This window comes from Apis dorsata, unplaced genomic scaffold (genome assembly GCF_000469605.1).
Source record: "Apis dorsata unplaced genomic scaffold, Apis dorsata 1.3 scaffold_1, whole genome shotgun sequence".
Lineage (NCBI taxonomy): Eukaryota > Metazoa > Arthropoda > Insecta > Hymenoptera > Apidae > Apis > Apis dorsata.
Genome location: NW_006263304.1, coordinates 104,141 through 114,248, shown reverse-complemented (window position 1 = coordinate 114,248; position 10,108 = coordinate 104,141). Strand labels below are relative to the sequence as shown.

The window sequence follows — 10,108 nt, the reverse complement described above, 5'->3', positions numbered from 1 at the left end:
TTTTTTTTTTTTTTTTTTTTTTACTATTTTCTTGCAGCTCATTTCTACGCAAAACTGTTTCGTTTCGTTCTCTGTACTCTGTTTTTTTTCTTGGAATTAAACCATTATTTATATCGTGTTCGAGCACAGCATAGAAATAGATTCTTTAGCAGTTCAAATAACAAACAAAAATTGCATATGTATTTGTACCAATGCTTTTATCGAACATTTCTTGCTTAGATATACTTGTATGTCCAATACTAAAATACACTTAGATAATTAAAGTTTCTAAAAAATTTTTTTTCGTCTATTGAAACAGCAATTATTTTTACCAATTTTAACAATTAATTTGTATATATTATTCTACAATGTAATTTATTGTCTTAAATGGAAGAAAGAAAATTTGTAACGTAGAAATTGATCGTGTCGTTGTGGTATTGCACAAGTGATCGATCATGTTGAATTTAGGTGTCTTTAATAACAGTGAATGAACAACGTGTTCCTTACTCAAACAAGTAGAATAGGTCACCGCCTGATCAAACAAATAGAGTACAGTAAAGGTTTAAGGTACGTAAAATGCGTTTGGAACATGGTTGATGAAATATAAAATAAAGATAATTCAATTAAATTTCTTTAAAAGTATTATTCATTTTTTTTCCATTTATTTTTTTTCTCATATTATTTTTATTTTATCCTCAATTTCTCATCATTTTTATCATCCTCTTTTATTCTCTTGCCATCTTTATCATCCATTACTTCTTTCAGCATTCTTTCCTCATTCAGTTTCATTATCTTTTTCTTCTATTATATTTTTTTCACATTTTTCTATTCATTATTTATATTTCTTGCTATATTCACTTTATAGAATTTTTTCAATCATATTTATTGATTCTTTTTCTTTCTTCCTCCATAATTTTTTTCTATTTTATCGCTCTATCTCTTTTTTTCTTCTTTCTCCTTTTCTTTAACACCGTCTTGCACTTTTCCTTCTGCATTTCTCTTTTTTCTCTTTTATCAGATTTTGCAACCTGAATTCGTCAACATTCGTCGCAGGATTTATTACAAGATTTGTAACGCGGAATTCATGAGAAATGAAAGGAGAAAGAGTTAGGTGCGTGACAAAAATTTGAAAAATGTTCACCGAGAACGCGAACAAAATTGCGAAGCGTGCGAAACACGCTGATGCCATTTTTTCAATCTTTCTATCTTGGAAATTGAATATATATCGAGAGCATTATTGTCGAATCGAAAAGGGGATTTTTAAAAATGCAATTTTTTTGAATACCTCGAGGAAATGTCGAAGGTATTGAAAATTTCAATAGATTTATTTCTTTCGCCTTAGTTGACAACAATTTTGATAGAAAGTTATAAAATTTTCGATTTCTTCGTTAAGAAGCCAATTTTTTTGGAACGCGTCAAATCAATAGTTTTCTGTGTAACGAAGTTTCTACTTTATAAAAGGATCTCGATTTTTCATTATCGGGAATTCTACTTGTCTCTCTTTGTCTGAATTCATTTACGTGAGTCAGACAAGTTCAATGATTCATTCCAACAATCAATAATCAAATCAAAACAAAAAAAATCCTTGTCTTTTTTAGTGGAATGAAAAGAATTTTTCATTTTAATATTTCTATTATATGTTATTTTTAATTAAATTTTGACATGTAAATTTACGTGAAATTGGATTTATTCTACTTCATTCTTCCAACATGATATTTAAATGGCCTTGAACTTTTTTGATCATTATCTTTATCTGCCATGATCTTGAAATAATTTTAAACAAATTAATTCTTTACCATCAAATGATCTTTTCGCTTTAAATGATCTACTTTCAAATGATCTATTCTAAATATTTTCTAAATATTTCTAAATATGGAATAATGAATCATCATTATTGAAAAATAATTATTGACAGTAATGTTTGATTTATTTCGTCCAACGAATGACTGTGATTCAATTAAATTCTATTTAGTCCAACGAAATTTGGAATACTTTTAGATATTTCGATATTTCTTTGGTTTTTAATATTTCATTTAACTCGTTATCTCGTCCTTTTCCTTGATGGAGATGTTTGAACGAATAAATTTCAATTTGGAATTTCTTTATCTTTTATTTTCCTCTTTTCCTTTTAGTTTCCTCTATTGATGCAATTTGGAATTTAATTACTAAAATATATAGAATATAAAAATCACTCTTCTATTATTATTATTGTATTTATTAGTGTAATTGTTTCGTTAAAATGTTTGTTTAAAAATGATATATTAACAAATAGTTTGAAATGATGGCAAATATGCTACTACCTAATTGAAAACATATATGTAAATTTTAGTTTGTACACATTCTACTAAAATTACAGATTGGAACATACCTTTAACTAAGGAACTGTGTTGTAATATTTATCTTGGAATTATTTATTTTGGCAGTGTAACATTCTATTACATAAATTATAAGAAAACTTTAAATAATAACTTTCCAATAATTATTCCAATAACTTTCATAAAATAAACTGAAAAAAAAATAAAACAAATAAAAATAAAAAAAATGAATCTTATTTACCGTAAAATTACTGTAAAAATAAATAAACGTTTACTTTAAATTTCAAACTTGTGATCGGATACAAATTTACATCAACCTAAAATAAACTGTACGATATCGACTAAGCATAAATACGGATTAAAATTTCCCCTGTTTTAAGTACAAAAAGGGTTAAAGAGGAATTTACATCAATAAAATTCCCCTTCTTTCCAACAGTGAACAACACTCAACAACTTTTCCAAAAGCGTACTCGCAACATTAAACTGCACAATTCTCTCTTTCTCTCGAAAACAAGGAACAAGAAAGAAAAAACACACGTAGCAGAATCTATTTTGTCGCGTAAAAGCATTTCACCATTTTGCATGAATGTTTTTTAATTCACACGCGATATATAAAACAGTGGAAAAATTACGAATGTCGGCAATTGAGAATGTCGAGACTTTCATTTTCTTTTTTTCGATGTTTTTTTTGAAACTTTCTCGTAAACGAATCAATGAAAGGGAATGCGAAAAATACGATATACGGATAAATGGATGAAACGATAACTTTAATTCTCGTTATTCCGGAGGATTAATAAAAACTGATGGATGAAATTATACGGGGATCAGTATATCGTAATAGACTTTAATTTTAATTTCTGATTTGACACTCCAATGCAAGTAACTTTTAATAGAGTCGAGTTTTTCGAGCATTTTACGACAGATATGCAAAGTTGTGAAATTTTCGCATTTGTGCACAGACTGACAGCTTTGAAAAGAGAGATCAAGTTGAGGATGTAAACAAGGTTGAAACGATAAATAGGATGAATTTTTCTACGTCTTCTATGTAAAAATGATTGAATATTTTTTAATTGGTTATTTATTGGATTATTTTTATTTCATTTATTTATTTTTTACCTTGATGAATTGTTCAATGAAGACTTGACTAAATTTTCGTGTCTAACGCGAATTTTACGTCTAATAATGAATGTTTCGTTAAAGTACTCTTAATAAAAATATTTCCATGAAATCGAAGCATTTAAAAAAATTTTTGTGAGAAATTAAGAATGATTAAAAATTAAAGCTTATTTCACAGATATATTTTCTTCTAAGAATTAATAATTTTCCTTGGAAATTTAAAGGAGCAATATTTTGAGAATAAATTTTTTATTGATTGGTTTATTAAATTTGTTAATTGCGTAGACACTGTATGTATAATTAATTCTCTCTTTGAATAAGATTGCGAGAGAGACGAAGGGAATATTCTATATAAATTTAATTTTGTATGCGCGCGTAGATTTAAAATGCGGGTTAATTTCCGGAGGGTAAATATTGCGTAAAGGAAGAGACCTAACGAGAGTAAAAATCCCTTTGAGAATGTGGCATTGTTCCTAACTATTGAACGAATCTTTAAATATTTATATTTCCACCCTTGAAAGCATATGACGCACAGATAACAAAGTTCCCTTTTTGATAAACGATCCGTTGGTCGAAATCAGTAAAATAAATGTTTGATGAAATTTCAGCGTCATATATTTAATTATGTTTTCAATTTTATATTAAAATTTTAGAGTTTTTTCATAGAAATTTCGATGTACATCGTCAATATAATATATCGAAATTGATATAAAAGTATATTGAATTTTAAGTTATTGGAATCTAGAATAGAAAATGAATCAAAGTTTTAACATCTAAGTAAAAATGATCTATCATTGGTCAGGCATGAGAGTAAATACGAATTTAATAAATTTCTTCTTCCAATATAATTTTATATCCAATGGATATAAAATTTTCTTCGATAATTACTCGAATGATCCATAGATAGTAAAAATCAAATTAAATTCTATAAATTTTCTACTTAAATAAAATACGAAGTTTTATGGTATGAAGAATATATGGATTTAAAAAGAAGAAGAAGAAAAGTTCTGCAAAGCTTACTTTAAATTTTCCAAATAATATTGTCGAAAATATAACTTTTTAAATAAACTATATCGTACGCCATGAAAAAAATATTGAATATAGATTCAAATTTTTATATGCCACATTCGAAATGAAAGAATAGAAATCGTATATTTTGAATCGTTGCAAAGTTAAATAGTCAATAATGAACTTTTCACAAGCTTTATCACTTTACGATGCAAATGTTCATAAAGAATTGCTTAGAAACTTCTTTGAACATTTGCTACACATATTATCAAAGTAACAAATTCAAAATAGCGTCACAATTTTGCAAATTTAACGATGCGATTATTAAAACATTGAAAACAATTCTCAAATTGTTATTTTCATTTCATGTAAAAAATTTTCTTCTTTTTATTTCTGTTTTTTATTTTTTAAAAGAATTGTCATTTTTGTCAATTTCTTCTGTCGAAATGCAATTAAAATTGTTTTATATTGTTATGTGAGATTAGAGAGGAATGCGTTAAGTCGTTGGATACAGAGGAAGAAAGATGTAACAAGGCAGAATGATTTATTTGAACAGACTTCTAACTAAATTGCGCTAATTTTAGCTTCTGTTTTCCTAAACCGTAACTGGCTCAAGAGTTTTAAATGATAATATATTTCCTTAAATGCTAGTGAAAGAAAAACCTGATGAAACACCTGAAGAAATGATCTCTATAAATCTTTGAAACGAATAGTTTCACGATAAATCAGGATTTTAATTTGTATTGAAAAGTAACAAATATTCGAAAGATAAAAATAAATTTCGTTTATTCTACGAATTTTACGTTCCAATTAATTAAAAGAACATTAATAAACTCATTTGCAATAAAAATATCTATACAATATTTCATTAATATTCATACGTTGTATCAACAACAACAACAAAAATAAAGTGAAACGTAATTTTCGTGTCACGAGAGTGAATTAAAAATTAGAATAGAATTTTCTCGAAAATTATTGGAGATTAAAACACTTACCCTCCATTTCCCTCCCAAAGCTCCACCATTTATCTCACTCTCCTTCTTCGCTCTTGCCCCAATATTTTTCCACCAGATACATCGCATACTTAAATATTTCTCGATATTTTCTCACCCTCTCGCCAATCTCTCTCACGTTGGAACGTTTCTCAATAAAGAAGAAAGAAGCTTCCAGCCACGTTTCAATGTTCCTGGTTAAATATAAACCGCAACCGGTTTATTAACGCATCGGAGTTGTTACGTCGGCCATTAACTTTCAACCGATCTCTCGCGAGTTTCCACGTTTCCGAAATACGTGGACGGAAGATAAAAATGGTGATGGAGTTTTTATTCCTCATTCGGGTCACGCGGCACCCTTGGGTGTCTATCCTATACTGATGCTCATTGGCCATCTGGTTCACGTTGATGAATTTACTCGAGACCGTCATTAATCAACTGCTACGATCAAATCAGAGTATTAATTATTGTTAAAGATTTCTTGATTGAGAAGAATACTTGTTAACAATTTTCTTGGTAGATTTTGGAAGTAGAACTGCTTGGTATTTATATAACTTTCTTATAGTTTTATATAGTTTTATTTTTCGATGACTAAAATTTAGTTCTTCGTAAGTGATGTGCGTGTTTATTTGGAAATATTGAGAATAGGTAATAAGAGTGGAAAATGAAAGATATAAATACTTTGAATTATTGAAGATTCTTTTTTTTCTTTTACATTTAATGTTCTTCTTATATTTCAAATTTTTTCATTCCAAGTTTATTTTCCAAGAAATTTATTTTTTGAATAAAATTCATTTCCTTAAATACGATGTTTAAAAAAAGATGTCGAATATATAGTTGACTAACAGTTAATTGTACCGAATGTTTCGAGATCAATATCTAATTAAATTTTCAGCCACTTTCAAGTTGCTCGAAAGTTACGGCCGGAGTTGGCCGCAATGATGAATTCGTTCCTGTGAATGTCGTCAACGTTCCGGAAATTAATAACTCGGAGGTCTAATGAAGCCTCGTATGAAAACGGGTGTCGTTCCAATCAAAACTTTCCTCATCGTTGGGGGAAAAATCGTGGCAGAAAAATCTAGCTTTCAAATAGCCAGATAATCTCCACAACTTGGCTACTTTTGGTTTTATGTTATAACAATTTTTGCAATTCACGGGGCGAGCTGCGTAAAATCCACTGCGAAAAAATCAAAATGTCTTATGCATTTTTGCCGTATATACTACCTTTTAAAATTTTATAATTTTACGTCGAACGGGAGAACACTTTTTTCCCGATTGTCAGATTATTACATTTTTTTTTCTTAAATCAGAAATTTCTCTTCTCTATTTTTATTCAATTTATTTCAATTTTTATTTAAGATCATTATTTTTTTCAGTGAATTACAAAAGATTCTGCTTCTATTTCTATTTATTTATTATTTATTCTTTTTATTCAATTTGTTAACTTAAAATTATTACTTTTTCCTTACTTTCATATACATTGTTTTTTTCTTTCAGTGTTCTTCACAAAATTGATTAAAAACATATCCTTTTTCCTTCTAATTTTATGGAATATTTAAGGAGTTAATATTTTTCACTTCAACTTCAGAGAATTTTAATTGATTAGATTCATAAATGGCAATTATATGCGTTTTTTTATGTTAGTCTAAAAATGCACTAGATTTCTGAGATATGAAACAAAAGGTACGGAGAAAGAATGGCTGATTTCAAGAAAAAGAAGATGGAAAAAGTGGAACGAGAAATATCTTCGTGGAATATCTTGATTCAGAACACCGTGGGAGTAGATCCAAACAAATTGTTCCCGTCTTTCGTCGTGCAACGACGAAATATTTTTTTAATGTCGTCTAGGAAAACAAGGAGACGCAAACTAGAAATTGGACGAATCTCCAGCTCCAGCCTGGAATCTCGGTAAAATATTTTTTCGTGGTTTGTGTGTGGCTTGAAGATTTGAATGTAAAATCACCTTGCTGCAAAAGCCGAGATGTGGGAATTATTTAAAATGTATGGAAATCTCACGTCCTTGCTTGACGTTTCATTGTTCAAATCGTGTTGCACACCGTTTTTGCTTAACTTTTTCCAAATGTTCTACGTCAACGATGATTTAAACGATTCGTTGTTGCAGCGAAAATTTTTCTCGAAAAGATTCCTATTCTAAATTCTATTTCTAAATTATTTGCAAATAAACAGTTCAGTTGTTTAGTTGCTCGATTCTGAAAAAAGAACAGTTTTTGTTAGTGTAAAAAATTAAATATAAAATAAAAAATATTAAAGTTATTTTGAAAATTGTCATAATTATATTTTAATAATTAATGGTTAATAAATAAAAATTTTTTATGAGATGATATATATAAAAATGATATTGAACCGAATATTAATTGTAAAATTAATTGAAGTTATTGAAGAAATTTACAACATACCGATAATTGTACAATTATTATTTGCTTTCCTATTATTTAATGTATATACTATTTGCATTACCAGAATATGCATAGCTATCATATTCTATTAGTCTGAAAAGTGACTGATCGATACTATTTATTTTACTTTACTTGACTGATGAATTATAGTCTTATACTACTAGTCTAATCATTTATAAGTAAATATTATAATAATAAAATATATTTTGTAAGAAATTGCCAAAAATGATTGATTTTGTAATTTAAATTTCGTACGATTTACAACAGAAGTCCATATAACCAGAGAGAATTTGTGAAGATGTGTAATCTACATGTCAAAGGATGACTAGTGACTCGTATACTATCAGATGTCACAGGATTGATAGATTAGAAAATACGCGAGTCTAGGAATGCCGACATTGCTTTGTCATGGAGAATAGCAGGATAAACATTCTCAAAAGACTTGTGAGTGGCAAAGGCGAGAATGACTTTTATTTATAAGACTGAATTTCATCAAGTTCAATACAAGCAGTATGTGTAGAATTATTATAATTTAAAATTATTTCTTTATAATTATTTCAATTTAGAAAATATAATATTTATAATAATATTTGTAATAAAATTTAAATAATTAAAATTTTAAATACTAATTTTATTTTCTTTTAATTCTATATTTTTCTTTTTTCTATTAATTTAAATCTATCTTATAGCTAATCCTCTATATATTACAAAAATATGTACATTACATATTTTTAATCTTCTTTTCAATAATTTCACACACGAAATTGTGAATATTTCCACCTCATAAAATTCCAGACAATTGTATCGTTTTAATTTTAATTAGCAATTAAACGGAAGCAGGAGAAAAATCGAATAAAAAAATAAGGAAAAAAAATATATACAAGTACGATTTTGACCCACTTTAAACAAATCTATGTCGATCTAATTTACGTTTATTTATACATCATTTATGAATTAATCATTATGAGGTTAAAAAGCAAATAAAACGTACAGAAAATAGGGAAAAAAGGGAAGGGGAAAGCTAAACAACGTTTAAATATTCACTTTGTGGATTTAAATTACTAACCATGCATACTACCTCGATCTTGACCCGTTTCCAACGAATTTAAAACGATCGTGCATTTATTTCATGCAAGGAAGTCGGAATTTTCCTAATTTTTCCTCGTGTACGCAAGTTTATAGTTGAAGATTAATGCCACGAATCCGAAAATGCAACATTTCGGACGATTTGTTAAAAGCATCCCACAGTGACAATATACAGTTTTTGCCAAAAATTTTATGCGAATAAAAGAACTATCCAATGTTCTGTTTCTAGGATTTTCTCGAAATCTCGATGCATTTCTCATGGGGTAAAAACGTGACAGGATGATTGGTCGTTAAGAATGATAGGTTACAATGTCGTTCCTTATGTACCCAAAAGTTCGTTATAATTTTCTTAATTATAGATTAATAGAAAATTCGACATATTTTCTTTTCAAGATTGAAATAATCATCAAATTATAAATCTCTTTGAAGGATTATAATTGTACGTTAAATTTAAACAAACTTTCTTCACCAACCAATATTCCAATCTAATTTTTTTTTTCGTGAATATGCTGATAATTTTATAATACTTGAACTTTCTATACTACATTCCTCGCAGCACATCCTTTTTTTTTTTTTTTTTTTTATAGATTAAAGTTTCACCAAGTTCTCACATCGAGCTTCGTGCGATTTCTCAGATGTTTAAGTTGAAGAAGTTTAAAGCTTTTCCATTTTCAACTTGAAAAGTTCGAACGTTTGGACAGACGGGGGATTTTGAATTTTGAATTCGTCAAACTATTTAAACTTCATTGTCCTGTCGCTTCTCTGAATCTCTGAACATCCAAGTTCGCTTTGAGACCAGTCAGTGTTTTTTTTTTCCAGAGACGCGCTTTCTACAATCAGTAAGAAAAAATTCGATTCAAAAAATCGATAACTATTCTATGGAACGTAGACTTGTTATAGCACTCGGAATAAGAAAGAGTGGATTTTTCTTGGAAATTCCTATTGTGCGAATTGAGATAGGTTAGCAACTTTGTTGCGAGCAAATTCAGGGAAAAACTACTGTTCCTCTTTCCATGCAATAAAAGTCTCTCTCGAACTGTGATGTGAATAAATAAATATTAATTCGTAGAGAAAAATGTATCTTCTTGTTGAAGTTAGATGATGATAATAATCTTTGAAATGTATCACGATTTTCGAGTTTATAAACTAACTTCGTGATTCAAATGGAATTCCATATTTTATTTCGACTGAATAA

At 28.2% G+C, this 10,108-nt stretch overlaps 1 long non-coding RNA gene across 1 annotated transcript; it reads right to left on the bottom strand.

The window, feature by feature from the left end:
- Positions 1-7,469: 7,469 nt before the first annotated feature.
- On the bottom strand, positions 7,470-9,184 carry LOC116184914. Its single transcript, XR_004149578.1, has 2 exons — positions 8,894-9,184; positions 7,470-7,620 (listed from the first exon to the last, which is right to left on the bottom strand). It is a non-coding gene; the product is annotated as an uncharacterized LOC116184914 (long non-coding RNA).
- Between the last annotated feature and the right edge of the window lie 924 nt (positions 9,185-10,108).